The 19,207-nt window shown below is 47.3% G+C and overlaps 1 protein-coding gene across 3 annotated transcripts in view; it reads right to left on the minus strand.

Annotated features, from left to right (window-relative positions):
- GNG4 (G protein subunit gamma 4) overlaps window positions 1-12,004 on the minus strand; it is a 72,798-nt gene extending 60,794 nt beyond the window's left edge. Inside the window, exons 1-2 of one of the 3 annotated variants that reach the window (XM_069571600.1) lie at window positions 11,864-12,004; window positions 2,215-2,497 (exon numbers count right to left, since the gene is read on the minus strand). The gene's annotated coding sequence lies outside the window, so the exon portion shown is untranslated. Of the gene's footprint in view, window positions 1-2,214; window positions 2,498-10,949; window positions 11,411-11,863 lie in introns of those variants that run through there. The other 2 variants (XM_069571602.1, XM_069571603.1) reach the window with 2 other exon arrangements.
- Window positions 12,005-19,207: the final 7,203 nt, after the last annotated feature.

Genomic DNA, 19,207 nt, shown 5'->3' on the forward strand with positions numbered 1-19,207 from the left:
TAATAGCTAGGGATCTTTCCTTTCACTTCCATCTCAGGGACCCTGAGGGTCCTTCCTTTCCCTAAACAGGCGAGTCCAGACTAGGATGTAGAAGGAGAATATTCTGACGCTTCGTCTGTGCTTTATTTCCATGCTTCCCCGTTCAGTTCAGTTGTTCAGCTATGTCTGACTCTTTGCGACCCCATAGACTACAGCACACCAGGCTCCCCTGTCCATCACCAACTCTCAAGCTTGTTCAAACTCATGTCCATTGAGTCGGTGATGACATCCAACCATCTCATCCTCTGTCGTCCACTTTTCCTCCTGCCTTCATTCTTTCCCAGCATCAGGGTCTTTTCCAATGTGTCAGTTCTGCACATCAGGTGGCCAAAGTATTAGAGCTTCAGCATCAGTCCTTCCAATGAATATTCACGACTGATTTCCTTTAGGATTGACTGGTTGGATCTCCTTGCAGTCCAAGGGACTCTCAAGAGTCTTCTCTAACACCACAGTTCAAAAGCATCAATTCTTCGGCGCTCAGCTTTCTTTATAGTCCAACTCTCACATCCATACATGACTTCTGGAAAAACCATAGCTTTGACTAGACGAACCTTGTCGGTAAAGCGACGTCTTTGGCTTTTAATATGCTGTCTAGGTTGGTCATAGCCTTTCTTCCAAGAAGCAAGCGTCTTTTAATTTCATGGCTGCTAGTCACCGTCTGCAGCGATTCTGCTTCCCTGTACTTAACCCTTCTCAGTCGGCCAGAGGCATCCACAATGCCTGCTCAGGAGCTAGGATTATTAAAGCGAGAAGAGAAAGAAAGAGGCGTTTTGCTTTTCACTTGAAGGTAGATTCTGAAAGCCCTCCTCAGAAAGGAGTCTTGGTGCCAAACTTCTGAACTGTACAAGGGAGGCTCTCATCTATGTCCTCAGTCCTTCCATCATGTCTGACTCTTACGACCCCACGGACTGCAGTCCATCAGGCTCCTGTGTCCATGGGACTCTCCAGCAAGAACGCTTAAGTGGGTTGCCATTTCCTACTCCAGGGGATCTTCCTGACCTAGAGAGCAAGCCCTGGTCTCCTGCATTGACAGGCAGATTGATTATCGCTGCGCCGCTTGGGAAGCCCCTCTCATCTATGAGAGGACCCCAAAGGCACCTAGAAAGGGACCAGAGGAAGGCCGGGACTGGCCTGTCTCTGGACCCCTGTGTTGAGAGAGAGGAGGTGAGCAGGACAAGACAACCCAGGGGCGGGGGCCATGTGTAAGGAGAGCGGTCAGCACTGAGAATCAGACCTTCCTCGTCACACTGGGAGACCAGGCATGCGGCAACCTTCGCACACCTCATCAACAACCAAGGGTGCTTCCTGACTCCAGAGCAAACAAGGGTGCCACCTGCAGGCTGCTCAGGACCATGGGACGCTGCTCGCTGTGGGAAGGGAGTCGGGAGGGGATGTCTGTGTTCCGAGGTCAAGTATGCACTGTGCAGGGGCAGGTCTTCAGGGCGAGAAGCTGATTTCCCCATTGAGGAGGCTATCTCGTGAAACTGATGCATGCAGGCATCCTAGAGTTTCCGGAAAATCTGAGCTCCTGCAGGTGGTGTTTGCTGAGAGTTATGTCTCCTGGCTCCAGGGGTGGGGTGGGGGAAGTGGGAGAGACCAGCCTGGGAAACAGGCCCCTGGGATGCTTGGGCAGGCAGGGGGTGATCAGACGCAAGGAAGAAGGACCCACAGAGACCATCAGAGGTTTGTAAAACTCAAGACAATCCTGGGAGCTTCCCTGGTGGCTCAGTGGTAAAGAATCCACCTGCCAATGCAGGAGACATGGGTTCGATCCCTGAGCTGGGAAGATCCCACATGCCACGGAGCCACTAAGCCTGCACCCCACCAGCTACTGAGCCTGTGCTGTGGAGTCTAGGAGCCACAACCGTTGGTTCCCCCTCCACCGCCTGCCTCTTCCACTCTGCATTCCTCACACTTGGAAGGTGCAGTCAGGAAAACTCAGCAGAACAGAGACAGTGAGGACTGTGAAAGAGAGAGAGAGAGAAGCCCCACCAGGAGCACGTTTCATAATGAAAACCAGAGGGAGCCCAGGCTGGACCCGGGCCCTGGGCCAATCTGTGGGTGGCTTAGGTGAGTTGCCATGGTTACCGTGAAGCCTGGCCAGGGGCCACCAGAGCTTGGGGGTGAATAGAGGGTGACCAGGAGTTTCTGGAAAAACAGAAGACAGAGACTCACCCTTGAGGAGAGACATGTGCTCACTGAAGGCTAATGAACTGTCATCCCCGACGTCAGCGAGTGGTGAGAGGTGGCGTGAGCAGCCTCGGATCAAACCCGCCACATCAGGGGACCACGGAATCGTAAACAAGGAGCAGGGCTGCAACTGCTCCAAGGCAGGGAGAATGAGTCACCCCGGGAAGCGGGGCAGCGGTGGTTTGCTGCGGCTTCGAAGAGGGGCGGGCTGAGCAGGCTCAGGGACTGCTGGGCAGCAGGGCGGGTCCCTTCTAAGGGCCAAGAGAACCTGCAGTAGAAACAGCACGTATTCTAGAGAATCACTTTTGTTTTGTCCGAGACTTTACATCTGTTCTCTGAAGACTTGGTTTACCTTCTACCCTCCAGGTGGGCAGTCTCACCCACCACCTGTTATCACCTGGGTACCAGTGCAGCCAGACTTCTGCTGCCCTGGAGGGCAGCTCTCCCCGCCCTCCATCTCCTACTCACTCCTCACAGCAGGCGCAGAGCACCAGGGCTGGGCCCTGCTAAATCCTGCATCTGCTGAACACCTGCCCTGGGGCCCGCTCCTCCCAGAGAACACACTTCCATCTGCCACTCATGAGTCTTCATGCCCTGGCTCTGCTCCGCCTGCTCCCCTCTCCTTGCTGCACTTTCCTGACTGAGCCTTCACACAGCCTGGTCCCTCTTGCTTAGAAAGCCCCTTCTCCTTTGTCTGGATTGAAAACTGTGACTCAGCTTTCCAGCACCAGTTTAAGCGCTAAGCTTGCTGTCAGGTTCTTGCTGCACCTGCTGCTCCCTGGGAGAAGTGATGCTCCCAGCTTCACTGCTCCCACAGCACTTTAAATGTGGCTGTCAGAGTGTTAACCTGGGGTGGGTGAGCTGTTTACACACATGTTATTTCCCTCTAGATTATGAGTTCTTTGAAGGACATGACTATGTCTTATTCATCTTTAAATTGCTAGTGCCCAGAATACCTAGTGCGTGAACTCAACTGCTTGTCACATGTTCAGTAAAGGAACACCTTTTTTTAAAAAGTATTTGCCTATTTATCTGGCTGTACCGGGTCTTAGTTGTGGCATGCATTATCTGTAGTTGTGGCATGAGGGATCTAGTTTCCTGACCAGGGATCGAACCCCAGGCCCACTGCATTGGGAGTGTGGAGTTGTAGCCACTGGACCACTAGGGAAGTCCTCAGTAAATGAACATCTTGAAAGTGTATGATTTACAAACAAGATCCTACTATATAGCACAGGGAACTATATTCAATATCCTATGAAAAACTATAATGGAAAAGAATTATGAAAAAGTATATATACATACATATATGTACAACTGAGTTACTCTGCTGCACAGCAGAAATTGACACAATATTGCAAATCAACTATGCTTCAATAAAACATAAAATAAAATCGGAAGGTCACATTTTTAAAGAGTTCCCTCCAGTGGGGAAAAAAATGTATGGTTTACATACAGTCTATCAGCCACACAGCTACCACTTTCAGCAAAATACATGCATTGAGAAAGTCCTTTCCTGGTGCCCAGCAATCTGGATGAATGTAGATTTCAGCAGTAAAGCTCAGGAAAAGCAGAGAAAGGCCAGCCTCCCTGGGAAGGCTGGTCACAATGAGGACTGGCAGACTCCGTGGGGACAAATCCCCTGACCAAGAAAATCTGTCTGGGTCCAGGCCAACAATCAGCTTATTTCAGATGCCGTTCACTAAAACAGCTTTCAGCACAAGGAGAGAAGCTGGCGAGTTCAGAGGAGTCTGACCCCGAGGAGAGCTCAGTGGACCTGGGGGCCAGACAGGACACACAGTGCTTTTGTCTGATCTCCTCTTAGCAGGTCTACGGTGTAGAGACACAGCTGTGGTCACACACACTGCACGTGGATGGACGAAGCACAGAAAGGTCCGTGGGAAACAGCCAGAAACAGGTACAGCTCGACAAGACCCACCAGGTGGAGAAGAATGGAGCAGAAACATCAAACCCCAACTGCAAGGGAGATGAGGTGAAGCCCCTCAGAGACCCGGCTGGGGTGGCAGGGTCACCCGGGAACCCAAAGTCCAAGTCAGCAGAAGACTCCGGTGATCCTGTCCTGTCGGATAAAATTCAGCTGCAGAAGAAAATACAGGAGGCTGACGAAGGCTGGTTTACGTATCTGCACCTCACCTAGTTCTAGAAAGAATCTGGTGGCTGATGTCACTGTCCGCTTCCCTCTGTTATTTCCCTTGAGGTTCAATGCTTCGGAAATCTCCACTCAAGCTCCATCAGCCTTTCCTGGCCACAAAGCCATTAAAACTCTGGAAGCCTGACTGTTTTTACGTCTCTGCAACATTTGCTTCCACATCAAACACACACGGACACACTTCAGTAATCCGTCTCCTTAACCAGGACACAGCCCTCCTTCGTTGGCATGGCCCCGCAGGTATCAGGGGCTAAATGAGCATCTACCGACCACCGGAACCCCTGGGTTATAAGTACAATCAGTGGAGGCACAGAGGAAACAGAATTTTCCCAAGACTGATGAACAGAAACTAGAAGCAAAGAGAGGTTAGTCATGCTGGTTTAGGATGCGACACTGGCTGTGGGCTTCAGACTTTGCTAAGGAAAGGTTCTGCTAGAAACCCTGAGGCGGATCAGAATTTTATTGGTGTTTAGTCGCTTAGTCGTGTCTGACTCTTTTGCGACCCCATGGACTGTAGCCCATCAGGCTCCTCTGTCCATGGGATTCTCCAGGCAAGAATACTGGAGGGGGTTGCCATGCCCTCCTCCAAGGGATCTTCCCGGCCTAAGGATGGAACCTGAGTCTCCTGCATTGGCAGGTGAATTCTTTATCGCTGAGCCACCTGGGCAGCCTGGGATCAGAAAAGGGGCAGAACATACCATCCCCAAATGGTGCCACCTTGGTATAAGGATTATTTTGAGCTAAAGGCAGCAGCATGCAGGAGGAACTCTCTGGCCTCCCCCTTTCTACCTAAAACCAGGACATAAATTTTTTGTGAAGGTTTTTCCACACTCCCATCAGCCAGGAGAAGGAAAACAACCAGTATTACTGAAGAAAGACATCACCAAGCTGGGCCTACACAGGTACACCTCACTAAAATAACCCTTATCTGTCATTAACTTTTGCCACACATATACCCACCCAACATTTACCACCCCTGGAAGCTCAAATCCCACCCCACCCCCTTTGTCATTTTCCCACAATTCACCTCCCTTTGTTAAAAGGGTATATAGGCTCTGAAGTGTATTCTTTGGGTTTCTCTCCTATCCCGCAAAGGGCCTGTGTACATGCATAATAAACCTTTCCCCCTGTTAATCTAGCTCTGTTCTCCTGTTATTTTCAACTGTCATTAGCTTAATTTGCAGGCCTCAGGACATTCCAATAAAAGGTATACATAGCATGTAAAGTTTTTCCTCTCTCCTACATCTCCATGAAAGGTATACACAGCAGGTACTCCAGAGCAACAGGACAGATGCCTGTCCTGGGAAAACACTCCGGAGGACACCAATTCTTGGGTATGCCTGGACCCTCATACAGATAAGATGGGAGGGTGGAGGCCACTGTGGGAGTGGGATCCATAGATAAAAAGGGGGCCCCTCCAGGATGTGAGTGTCCTGACATCGCCCACTGTCTGCCATCCCAGTCTTTGCCCCTCCAACAGTGTCCAGACTTGAGTCATAGAGGCTGAGCGGTCATCATGGAAAAGAACCTACCGGTAACAAACTGCCCTCAGTGACTTCCATACTTGCGTCCTACCCTTCTCGATACTCCCGTTCCTCCTTCCTTCCTGTTTTCTGATTCCAGTTCTCCTACTTGAATCTTTATACTCACATATTGCTTTGGCAAAAATCTCTTGATTTTACGTATGTGTGTGGTGAAACATTGGAAGAAGTAAATACAGTTGAATTCGGGAGCTACAGAGGGCACATTTATTTTTCACATTAATGCCTTTTTGCTGTGGCTGTAAAGGTGTTCTAATAAGAATTTTGGAAACAAATTAAAATGTTTTCCTTCTTCCTATTGCTATGGCCCTGCTCCTTTTCCTTTGGTGGTGACCCTGGAGAGGGGTTGAAGAGAAGGCCCCACAACTGATAGTTAGACATGAGTGCCAGGAGGCGGCTCAGGGACTAACGAGAAGTGCAGAAAGCACGGTTCCTGCCAGGTGCTGGATTGAGGGCTATTGCTCTGCACTGTGCCTGCCTTTGATGGGGCAGAGAGAATCACTTGGGCCCCAGAGGGATGTCTGAAGCATTACTTCTTTAGTCTGTCTCTTCTATCTACTTCTTCAGCCTCACAGCACAAGTCTCATTCAGTTCAGCTGCTCTGACTCTTTGTGACCCCATGAACTACAGCACGCCAGCCTTCCCTGTCCATCACCAACTCCTGGAGCCTGCTCAAACTCATGTCCATCGAGTTGGTGATGCCATCCAACCATCTCACCCTCTGTCATCCCCATCTCCTCTTGTCCTCAGTCTTTCCCTAATGAGTCAGTTCTTTGTATCAGGTGGCCAAAGTATTGGAGCTTCAACTTCAGTTGTCCCAGTGAATATTCAGGACTGATTTCCTTTAGGATTGACTGGTTTGATCTTGTAGTCCATGGGACTCCCAAGAGTCTTCTCTAATAACACAGTTCAAAAGTATCAATCCTTTGGAAGAAAGATCCGCTGGAGAAGGAAATGGCAATCCACTCCAGTATTCCTGCCTGGAGAATTCCATGGACAAGAGAAGCCTGGTAGGTTAGAGTTGCAAGAGTCTGACCTGACTGAGTACACGCGTGCATGCACACCCACACACAGATGCACTTTCTCGTTTAGTTTAAAAAGTCACCATCACCCACAAAAAGCCTGCCAGAATACTCCTGGATAAAAAGGACACTAACGGCACACTGCTGTCATTGTTTTGGCTAAATAGAAACCTTTAACCTGAAATTAGAAGACAAACCCAGATAGTGTACTAAAAAGCAAAGACATCACTTTGTTGACAGAGGTCCATATAGTCAAAGCTATGGTCTCTCCAGTAATCACGTACGGATGTGCAAGCTGGACTGTAAAGATGCTGAGTGCCGAAGGAGTGATGCTTTCAAACTGTGGTGCTGGAGAAAACTCTTGAGAGTCCCTCGGACAGCAAGGAGATCAAATCAGTCAATCCTAAAGGAAATCAACCCTGAATTCATTGGATGGACTGATGCTGAAGCTCAAGCTCCAATACTTTGGACACCTGATGTGAACAGCTGACTCACTGGAAAAGACCCTGATGCTGGGAAAGACTGAAGGTAGAAGCAGAAGAGGGCACAGAGGATGAGATGGCTGGATGGTGTCACTGATGCAATGGACATGAACTTGGGGCAAACTCCAGGAGATGGTGAGGGACAGGGAAGACTGGCATGCTGCAGTCCATGGGGTGGCCAAGAGTCAGACACGGCTTGGCAACTGAACAACAACAACAAAGAGAAACCTTGCAGGTGCGCTGTGAGGATTAAATGAGATCATCCACAGAATGGACCCAGAGGAAGCCTGGTCTTTCCTCCACCCGGCTGCCCCATGCTCCCTCTGCCGTCTGGTCCTCCCAGGTTGGGGCACTGGTGACTTGCAGACACCTGGGAAAATCAAGGCTTTGGGCATAGATTAGCTTGACCACACTCCTCACTTCTCTCTGGACACCCAGGGCCCATTCCTCAAGCATCATATCTTCAACAGCCTCACTCCCCCAGCCTCACAGGACCTGCCGTTTTGTTTGCCAAGTTCCACCAGGAAGACTGACTGCACACCCGCTGCCATTTGATCTAACAAAAGCTCCTGGACAATTAAAGGGACTCGGAATGCTCCAGCTAGCTTGTTGAATAATCTCTTTTTAAGGATCCATTGTTTTCCTGTGTAATATTTTCTTTTCTTCCAGCAGTACTTCTTGCTTCTACTTTCTTCCCTAAATGCAAACTTCACTTGCATGTCTTCACTTCTGACCATTTAAAAAGATATTTGGTTTATTCTTCATATGGCTTTAACCAGCTACTTAAGACTTTTCAGTTGTTATTGTTTAGTTGCTAAGTTATGACTAACTCTTTGAGACCCCTTGGACTGTGGCCTGCCAGGCTCCTCTGTCCGCGGGATTCCCCAAGCAAGAATGCAGGAGTGGGTTGCCATTTCCTTCTCCAGGGGATCTTCCCGACCCAGAAATTAAACCTGAGTGTCCTGTATTGGCAGGCAGATTCTTTACCACTTAGTTATCAGGGAAGCTCCAAGAACTTTCAGTAGCATCACGCTAATTTCTATACTATAATTGATTTCACTGTTTTTCTTTCCTGACACTCATTCAGCTTCTCTTGACTTCCAATCAAAATTCCTTTGCTGGTTATTGTTGAAAGGATTTTTTGGTAGTATTTTTGGTGTTATGAAAGAAGTTAAATTTCAGTTTCTGGTTTAACAATACTGAGCAATCTCTCTACCTGAATAATAAGCCTCTTGATGTCTGAATATGTCTAGAGTGGGAAAAAAAATAGAGAAAATGTGCAAGGTTAGATACTAGTAAATTCTCATAAAGGTGTTCTGAGAACAAATCAGGTAATATCTTAAAGACATTTTGAAATTCCATTAAGAAAAAAGGGCAATCTACTAGCAGGTAATGCATTATAAAGTCATCTCCCTTCTTCAACTAGAACAAAAATGAGACAAGGTAAGAAAAATGTGACAGTGAAATGTGGCTATAAATGAGAATGATCTGTCTAGTAGACTTCAGTCTTTTCTCAGCCATTTGGCTGCGTTCTTCAGTAAGCAGTAGTTATGTGGTGAGTCAGCGTGTGTGTGCGTGTGTGAGAGAGAGAGACACACACACACACATCATACACAATCACTCCTAAGCCCAACCTCATCCTCCAGAGACAGCTGTCAGGCACTTGCTTCCTGGGAACCCGGGGAACAAGAGGACAGTGCCCAGTTCTCACCATTTCAAAGAATGTAGTAAGATTTGGGAGGCACCATGGATTGTCATTTTGGCTATAAAAACTGTAAAATGAATATAAGGAAAAGCTTTTTCCTTGTTTCTCCACCACTGCCTTGCATGAGATATGCGAAAGGCAGTTATCCAGCCAATCACGGCATTACTGGGAATGACCCTTTTGCAATGCTTTTTCTCTCAGCTGGCCAAACATCTTCCAGAGGCTTCTCCTGAGCAACTGGATGTTAAAGAGGCTGAGGATTCGAGCCATGTGTGGGTGGAGGCGAAAACAGGAAGCTGGTTGTCCTAAATAGTCATTTCAGCCCAATAACCTCAACGTGAGGCTACTCATTAACTAGGGAAGCACCACAATAAACCTTGTATTTACATGAACTAGTTATGATGTGAGATATTCATGTCTCATCACAGCTGATAACTGAGCCAACCTCACACTTCAAAAATAATTACCAGTTTACAATGTACCCTGTCTTGTTTCTCAGCACTGAAACAGGCTTTCCATTTATCACCTTGGTTGCTCCCACAGTAGCCTCCTGCAGGGAACAGGGCCAGATCAGAAGGTGGGTGCCTCCCTTCCCCCACAGCATACAAAAATCAGGAAAAGGATTTCCCCAAAGAATCAAGAAGCCAGCCAAAGAGCCCGAGTCCCTTCCCTGCCTCTCTGAGGTGTCTGCCACTGAATTTTCTATGAGAAGGAAGCACCATCCGTGAGGGCTCATGAGCAGATGATAAGACTGGCACGTTTTAATGGGAAACACCAGCGCAGTCCAGCAGGCCCTTCGCTCCGACTGAACCGGCCAGCCCTGTGCCAGCCTTTTACAGTCCTGGGAGGCGACAGAAAGAGAAGAAAACCGGTGTCGGTGGGAAGCTGGGGAGAGGGTGGGAGAACGTGTGTCCACGATCCACTTTATCACTTGATGAAACTTTAACATTTTTGCATTTCTGAGCATCCTAGCCCAAGACACACAGAAATAAGCAAGTCCTCCTTATTTTTAAATTACGAAGTCTTCTCCAGTCACACCTCTGCCCGCCGCCCCATCCCATCCTTTTGCTATTATTCCTAAGGTAATTTAAAACAGTAAACTAAAGCCTCCCCAACGCTGCTGGTTTGCGAATGGCGAGCGCAGCCCATTTCAGCACCAGACTGGAGGACAGACGCCATAAGGGGCCCCGTAGTCCATTGACGCCTCCGGAACTGCTCCCAAAGCAGGTGTTCCAATGATGAGGAATCAAGAGGGCTTCTTCGGGCCCAGAGAAATTTCCCCGAATAAAATGACCAACTAGCCCCTCCATCTCTTCCGCTACTACTAGCCCTTCCACTTCTTCTTCAATGGGGGACGTCCCTGCCATGACCTACTTCGGGAAACAGGGTCCCCAGGAGCTTCCCCTGCTTCAAGCCGGACAAATGGGGCGACCGCGACCCCCAGGAGACCCCTTCAACGTTCCGAGTTGTCTGTCCAAACCTGCGCTTGGGTTTGAGAAGGGCTTTGCGGAGGGTCCCGGATTTGAGGAGCCCCCGCCGGGCCGCTGATACCCACCTGTGCCGGCGCCACGAGGGCCGGGCTCGCCGTTCGTGGCCAAGATTATCACAGGTGTGCGTTTCGCGAGCTTCCTCCGACAGCTGTAGGACGACGCAGGCACCAGACCCGTCTCTCCAGTTCCAGAGACGGTCCAGCCCGAGTTTCCCTTTTGCCTCCGGCTCGCCCCGAGCTCACGGGAGCAAGGGCTGTGCCATCCGTGCCCCACCGACACGCCCCGACCGACCCGCCAGCGGGCGCCCACTTACCCGGGCCGAGGGCGCCGCTCACGCGCGGGCTTTGTCTCCGGGGCGGTGCTCGCGGGGGGCGGCCAGACCGCGCGGCATCGCCCCTCAAGCCCGGCGCCGGTTCCGCTCCGGGACTCCCGCACCTCGACACTGACCCGCTGAGCGGTGGAAACGCGCGCCCCGCGCCGCGCCTCCTCCGCCCGCGGGGTCTCCGCGCCGCGTCAGCGGCCCCGCCCCGCCCCGCGCCTCCCGGCCCGGGCGGGGGAGAGACCACGTGAGCCGGGCGGGCGCGCAGGGGGCCGAGCCCCGGCCCCGCTGGAACGCGCAGTCACTCGGACTCCAAGCACTCTGCTCAGCACCCCAGGCCGGGCTCCGGGAGCGCGTCCAGTCCCGGCCCCCGCAGAGCGCGGGCCCCGGGCCCCCACCTCCTCGCGTCCACGGCTTTTCGCGCCCACTCCACGGCGGGGTCTCGCCGGGCGCCCGGGAGGGGCCGGGAAATCCCGCCCGCCGCCGTCGACGTCACTGGTGCGTCACCGGGGCTCCCGCACCGGGGCTCCGCGCCCTCCGCTCGCCCCTCGGGCCCGCTCCCCGACCCCGCGCTCTGCTCCGCGCGCCCGCGGCTCGGCCCCGCGCCCCCCGTCTGGCCCCTCTCTCCGCTGGGGGCGCGCGTAGCCCAGGGGCTGGGGGAAGGGAGATGAGGGGTAAAGGCAGGGTCTAAGGGCCGTGGTCCTCGCGGGCTTCGGGGACCTGAGCCTTTGGCGTCTTCATCCTTGCTTGAGGGTTAGTTTCTGGACCAACCGTGCTGGGCGCGGCCAGTAGCCATCCATTACTAAAGAATACACAATATACCCACCCCACCCCCATGGGGGGCAGTGAAAGGAGAAACGCTTAATACACAAGGCACTACAGATTCACAGGGCATTGTCTCCACTTACCGGGACGTTGCTAAGTAACGGGAACTGAGGGGAAGACCGCGCCAACCCGGCGCTTTGGGAGTGGGAACGAGGCGCGAGCTGTGCTCCTGGGCTGCGACCAGTGTTCGTAGACAGCAGAAGCTGTTTCCGCGGGGAAATCCTTGGCGATGCTTCATGCCTTCTGAACTGTAAGCGTTTTGCGATGGAGATGTTTTAAACTTCTCCGTTACTATCATCCTTTTCCTTTAGGGAGAAACAGTATAGGCGCCGTCCATTTTTCCAACTCCTGGTGAAATAATACAAAACCTTTGAAATAGGAAAGCTACATTACACTTCAAGCAGTGTTAGCAAGATGGGCAAAAAAAGGAGGCCAGTACCGCCCTTCCGTGCGGTAAAGGGCGCGCGGTTCACTGGTTTCTTAGATCTCGGATCCGAGTTGACTCGACATTTGCCTTAGACAAATGTGCAACTTCCAAGACGCCAAGTGTCTGACGCAAATGCAGAGGTCAGGAAGGCCCACCTGGGGCCAGAAAACAGCTCACACAGATTTTATTTTTTTCCCCCCACAGCTTGGAAATGCCCTTTTAAGGCACACAATTAAACTATAGTAAAAGGACTCAGCCACTGCACTGACCTTTTTGAAAAAGTGAGAAAGATAAATGAGTACTGCATTTAAAATTCAACAAATCTAAAATTGGGCTCGTTATTTCCACCCTAAATCGATTTCTTCTGTATTTCCTTTACTCAGAGGCACCACTCCCCAGGTAGCTGGCTAAGGCTGAATCCTCCGTTCCCTTAGTATCCCAACTCCCATCTCAATTAATTCTAATCAGTCGATTTTAAGGGAAATCAATATCTACACTTTCAGATTCCTCACTTATTTTCTTTCGAATTTCTTACAATATCTCTTAAGATAGAATTGTCCATTTTAAAGAGAAAGAAGAGGATCATTCGGAGCCAGTGGCTCCCCCAGTGAATCCATTGACCAGCAAGATCAGCATCATCTGGGGGCTTGTTAGAAATGCAAAATTTCAGGACCAATCCCAGCCCCGCTGAATGGGATGCAGCCTAGCAGTTGGTGATGTCAGCCTTCCTCTCCAGGTGATTCTGATTCTGTCTTATCTCTGTCCATCAGCCAGGACTGCTGCATTCACAAAAATTCAATTAACCATCAAGCTAAGAAGAAAAGAGAATTTTATCTGAGCCAAACGCAGGATTACAACCCAGAAGATAAACTCAGAAAGCTCTGAGAACAGTTCCACCTATTAGAAGTCAAAGGCATAATCATATACTTTTTTGAGACAAAAGACTGTATATCAAAATGGCATGTTGATTTTTTACATGAAGTCCCCCAGGGATATAGGATATTATAGTCCAGGTAAGCCAATACATAACCCCCTACAGAGCTGAGAAATAAGCTTCTTAAAAGTAGCTGGTCTTTTAAGAAGTTACGTTGATAGAATCAGAAGAAAGCGTGGAAAATGATCTTGAGGCATGCACTCTCATCTTGGAGAACCGTCTTGATAATATGCAACAGAAATGTGCACTGCATATTTGGGAGGGTGGAGGTCCAAATGGACAGAAAGAGACAATTTTGTGTTTAAATGTTCTTGTTCTGCCTAAAAATGTAAATTTTATTTCCTTAGCTGCTGTCACCTGCAACCTGGCTCCAGACCCTGGACATCCATTTCCTGTCCTTTGCCCTGGGGTCTGATATCTTTGATATCCATATAGCCACACAGATTTCTTACAATGGTGTTTGCATGATGTATCTTTTCCCACCCTTTTAAACTTACTTGTGTCTTTCTTCTTAAAGAGGGAGTCTCTCTTCTTGTAGTCAGCAGAGAGTTGGAGCTTGCTTTTATATTCAGCCTGACAAACCTGGCCTTTTAATTGGAGCGTTTGGATCACTTACTTCTTATGTAATTATCATGTGTTTGGGTTTAAATCTAGAGTCTTGCTATTAGCTTGTTTTCTATTTGTCCTATCGTTGTTCGGAAGTTTTCATCTTTTTTTTAAATTGAGGTATAGTTGATTTATTAATACAATATTATATTCGTTTCAGTTGTGCAACATACTAATTCAAAATTTGTATGGGTTATACTCCATTTAAATTTATTATAAATGTTGGCTGTATTCCCTGTGCTGTATATCTTTGTAGCTTATTTATTTTCCAGATGGTAGTTTGTATCTCATAATCCCAAACCCCTACCTTGCCTCTCTCCAATTTCCTCTTCCCCATGGGTAACCACTAGTTTGTTCTCTATGTCTGTCTGTTTCTGTTTTGTTATATTCATTCTTTTTATTTTTTCAGTTCAGTTCAGTTCAGTCGCTCAGTCGTGTCCGACTGTTTGCGACCCCATGAATCGCAGCACGCCAGGCCTCCCTGTCCATCACCATCTCCCAGAGTTCACTCAAACTCACGTCCATCGAGTCAGTGATGCCATCCAGCCATCTCATCCTCTGTCGTCCCCTTCTCCTCCTGCCTCCAATCCCTCCCAGCATCAGAGTCTTTTCCAGTGAGTCAGCTCTTTGCATGAGGTGGCCTAAGTACTGGAGTTTCAGCTTTAGCATCATTCCTTTCAAAGAACACCCAGGGCTGATCTCCTTTAGAAATGGACTGGTTGGATCTCCTTGCAGTCCAAGGGACTCCCAAGAGTCTTCTCCAACACCACAGTTCAAAAGCATCAATTCTTCAGCGCTCAGCTTTCTTCACAGTCCAACTCTCACATCCATACATGACCACTGGAAAGATTTCACAAATAAATGATAACATTCAGTATTTGTCTTTATCTTATTTATTTCACTAAATGCCCTCCAAGTCCATCCATGTTATTGCAAATGGCAAAATTTTTATACTTTTTATGGTTTAGTAGTATTCCATTGTATATATATATATATATATATATATATATATATATATATATGTTTATACACATCTTCTTTATCTAGATTCATGTGTTGGTGGACACTTAGGTTGCTTCCATATCTTGGCTATGGTAAATAGTGCTGCTGTGAACATTGGGGTGCTTGTATCTTTTCAAATTAGTGTTTCCATTTTCTTCAGATTTATGCCCAGGAGTGGAATTACTGGATCGCATGGTAGTTCTAGGTTTAGTTTTTTGAGGAACCTACAAATTGCACCCCACTCCAGTGCTCTTGCCTGGAAAACCCCATGGACCGAGGAGTCTGATGGGCTGTAGTCCATGGGGTTGCTAAGAGTTGGACACAACTGAATGACTTCACTTTCATGAATTGGAGAAGGAAATGGCAACCCACTCCAGTGTTCTTGCCTGGAGAATCCCAGGGATGGGGGAGCCTCGTGGGCTGCCGTCTACGGGGTCGCAGAGAGTTGGACACAGCTGAAGTGACTTAGCAGCAGCAGCAGCAGCAACAAACTATTTTCCATAGAGGCTGCAACAATAACATTTCCACAACAGTGTAGGTGGGTTCCCTTTTCTCCACACCATCTCCAACATGTATTATGTGTAGACTTCTTAATAATGGCCATTCTGACTGGTGTGTGCTATACCTTATTGTGGTTTTGATTTTCATTTCTGTAATAATTAGCAACTTTGAGCATCTTTTCATGTGCTTGTTGGCCATCTGTTTATCCTCTTTAGAGAAATGTCTATTTAGATCTTCTGCCCGTTTTTTGATTGGGCTGTTTGTTGTCAATTATATCTCAATAAAACTGGAAAAATTTAAATCACATAAAATCTAATTGTTTTTTTCATTTCAGATACTTTATGTTTATCTCTAGAATTTCCATTTGGTTTTCTGGAATCTTTCATTTTTCTCATTAGACTCGTTTTTCTTTAAATCCTTGAGCATACTGAACATATTTTAATAGCTATTTTATTATGCTTCTCCATGAATTCCATTTTCTTTCCTTTCTTGATTTGTTTCCTTCAAATTAGTTTTCTCCAGTTTAGGGTCACATTTTCTTATTTCTTGCCTTATCTAGTAATTTTTAAATTGGATGCTAGACATTGCTAATGTATGTTGTTGTGTGCCTAGATTTTGTTGATGTAACAGGGACTTTGTCCTGGCAGGCAGTTAAGTTCCTTACGGATCAGTTTGATACTTTGGAATCTTATTTTAAAGCACTTCAGCCTCTATTCTAAGACTAGTTTAGCCGTCCTACTGTGATATGACTCTTCTGAGGTATTGACTGGATACTTGTTTGTTCAACGAAGTTTGTTCTCTGATTGGTTAGAACTCAATTCCCCTGGGAGCTCTAGGACTTGTTCAGCTTAGGGCTCCCTGGGAGTTCTTTGCTCAGACCTAGGGCATTTCATCTTCTGCACACACGACTTAGCATTCAGCCAGAGTCTCCAGGGGCTCCACAACCGGGAACCTGGTTCTCTTTGTCTGGGAAGCAACCTCCTGATGAACTCTGTGCCATAGATTCCAGTTTCTCAGCTTCCCCAAACTCTAATCTCTGATCCTCATTTCAAGACTTCAGTATTCTTCAGGAGGAGCCCCTTCTGCACCGTGGCTTGTAAGTGCCCCCAGGCAGAAAGCTGAAGCAACAACAGGATTCATTTAGTTTGTAGCCTCTTTCTCAGGGATCATGGATCTGTGTTGTGTGTTTTCCAGTTTGAAAATCTTTGTTTCACACAGGATCTCCAGTTTCCAGTTGTCTATGATGGCAGGGTGAATCTGATCCCAATTTCCCCAAAGTGGATGGGAGCAGAAGTCCTTGGTTTATCTTTTTAATTTCCCCTCATTCCCTCACTTTCACCTTCTGGCCCTAACTCACTGACCACTTTCACTTTCTTATACCTTTGAGTCTGGGCAACACTGGTTTCCTTCTGCTGTTGCTAAGTCGCTTCAGTCGTGTCCGACTCTGCGTGACCCCATGGACTGCAGCCCACCAGGCTCCTCCGTCCATGGGACTTTCCAGGCAAGAGCACTGGAGTGGGCTGCCGTCGCCCTCTCCGCTGGTTTCGTTCTACCCTGGTCCAAATCTAATAAGTTTCTTTTTTCTTCAAAATTTCTTATAAATATTTGTGTCCAGTATGTCTAACTCCTATCTAACTAGGAATACACATGAGTGGATTTTACTTGGTTGTAATAAAACACTGTGTGTACAATATTATCTATAGAAAGCACATAATTAGCTAATCCTCTAAGAAGAAAACAGAAATCTTGAAATGAGGATGAAATTAGCTAAGTAACCATTTGTATTTAGGTTATATCAACAAATATGAAAATTCTAGTTTTTTTCCTAAAAATCTCAGAAAAAGTAGTCTTTTTTCTTAATGCTTGAAATGGTATTCTAATGATAACTTAAAGTTTTTTTAAATTAAGATCTGAGGATGAAAGAATGACTTATTGTGATATCAATAACCTCAGATATGCAGATAACACCACCCTTATGGCAGAAAGTGAAGAGGAACTAAAAAGCCTCTTGATGAAAGTGAAAGAGGAGAGTGAAAAAGTTGGCTTAAAGCTCAACATTCAGAAAACGAAGATCATGGCATCTGGTCCCATCACATCATGGGAAATAGATGGGGAAACAGTGGAAACAGTGTCATACTTTATTTTTTTGGGCTCCAGAATCACTGCAGATGGTGACTGCAGCCATGAAATTAAAAGACGCTTACTCCTTGGAAGGAAAGTTATGACCAACCTAGGTAGCATATTGAAAAGCAGAGACATGACTTTGCCAACAAAGGTCTGTCTAGTCAAGGCTATTGGTTTTTCCAGTGGTCATGTATGGATGTGAGAGTTGGACTGTGAAGAAAGCTGAGCGCTGAAGAATTGATGCTTTTGAACTGTGGTGTTGGAGAAGACTCTTGAGAGTCCCTTGGACTGCAAGGAGATCCAACCAGTCCATTTCTAAAGGAGATCAGCCCTGGGTATTCTTTGGAAGGAATGATGCTAAAGCTGAAACTCCAGTACTTAGGCCACCTCATGGGAAGAGTTGACTCCTTGGAAAAGACTCTGATGCTGGGAGGGATTGGGGGCAGGAGGAGAAGGGGACGACAGAGGATGAGATGGCTGGATGGCATCACTGACTCGATGGACGTGAGTTTGAGTGAACTCTGGGAGTTGGTGATGGACAGGGAGGCCTGGCGCGCTGCGATTTGTGGGGTCGCAAAGAGTCGGACACGACTAAACAACTGAACTGAACTGAACTGATCAGCCTTCAGACATTTCGATAAGAACAGTTTAATTTACTTTGGGAAATGAACCAAATTTTGCGGCAAAACACTCTTTTCTAAACTCATCTCTCATTAACTTTGTTCATGAGAGAAAAAACAAGCTCAGCACTTGAGCAAGGATACTGTAGCCCAGACTCAAATGATCTCCTAGTCATTTTTGGCCTCAAAGGACATATTGTATTATTTAGTTTCTCTGAAATTGCCGAGTTGCAACCCAGCATCCCCAAATTGGCAGGGTGTATTTTTCTGTTCAGCTCATGTAACACAACAAAATTAGTGGTACCTCCTTTCCAACTCAGTGTACAGTCAAGTGTATATATTTTGTGTCAACAGGTGTAGCTGCTTTTTAAATTGTGAAGTTTTAAACTGAATGTAACCTGGGATGGGGGACGCTGATAAATGTCATGTGTGTTTGTACTCTGTGTGATACTCTGAAATAGGTTCAGGTTCAGGTTTTAGGTTCAGTTTATGCTGAACCTAAAATCTCTCTGCTTCCCTTTGACCTCAGTCTTGGATGGTTATTTCAAATGGCCATTCTTTGTTTTATTCCCTCAGCATGCCTCCCCAGCCCAACTGCTCAAGCAATTTTTTAAGCCTGTTAAGTTTGAAATGCTTTGGCTTCATAGTATATGGAGTGTTGACCTAACTGGTATATTGAAAAAAAAAATAGAGTTGCTCAAGGATTAGACAGTTTCTAAATAAATAGGGATATTTTGCCTCCAATTTGGGACACACTGGAAATAGTTGAAGAATAATCAGCAAAGTAAGGGTAACGTGGATGATTCAAAACCTCTAGCAGTTTCAATCTCCAGATGTTAAGCTATTGAATTTCTTTCCTCCCTGCTCACTTTTCTAAATATTGCCTTGTAACCATTCTTTCACTTTTGACAATTTAATTATAATGTATCTTGGTGTGGGTTTCCTTGGGTTCATTTGGAAGTCTCTGGGCTTTCTGGATCTGAACTTCTGTTTTCTTCCTCAGGTTAGGGAGTTTCCAGCCATTATTTCTCCAAATGAGTCTGTTACCCCTTTCTTTCTTCTCCTTCTGGGATCCCTATAATATAAATATCGATCCGCTTGATGTTTTACAAGTCCTTTAAGCTCTCTTCACTTTTTTAAATTCCTTTTTCTCTTAGCTGCTCCGATTGGATGAGTTCCACTGCTATCCCTGTCTTAGAGTTTACTGATCTTT

Source organism: Ovis canadensis, chromosome 25 (genome assembly GCF_042477335.2).
Source record: "Ovis canadensis isolate MfBH-ARS-UI-01 breed Bighorn chromosome 25, ARS-UI_OviCan_v2, whole genome shotgun sequence".
Taxonomy (NCBI): domain Eukaryota; kingdom Metazoa; phylum Chordata; class Mammalia; order Artiodactyla; family Bovidae; genus Ovis; species Ovis canadensis.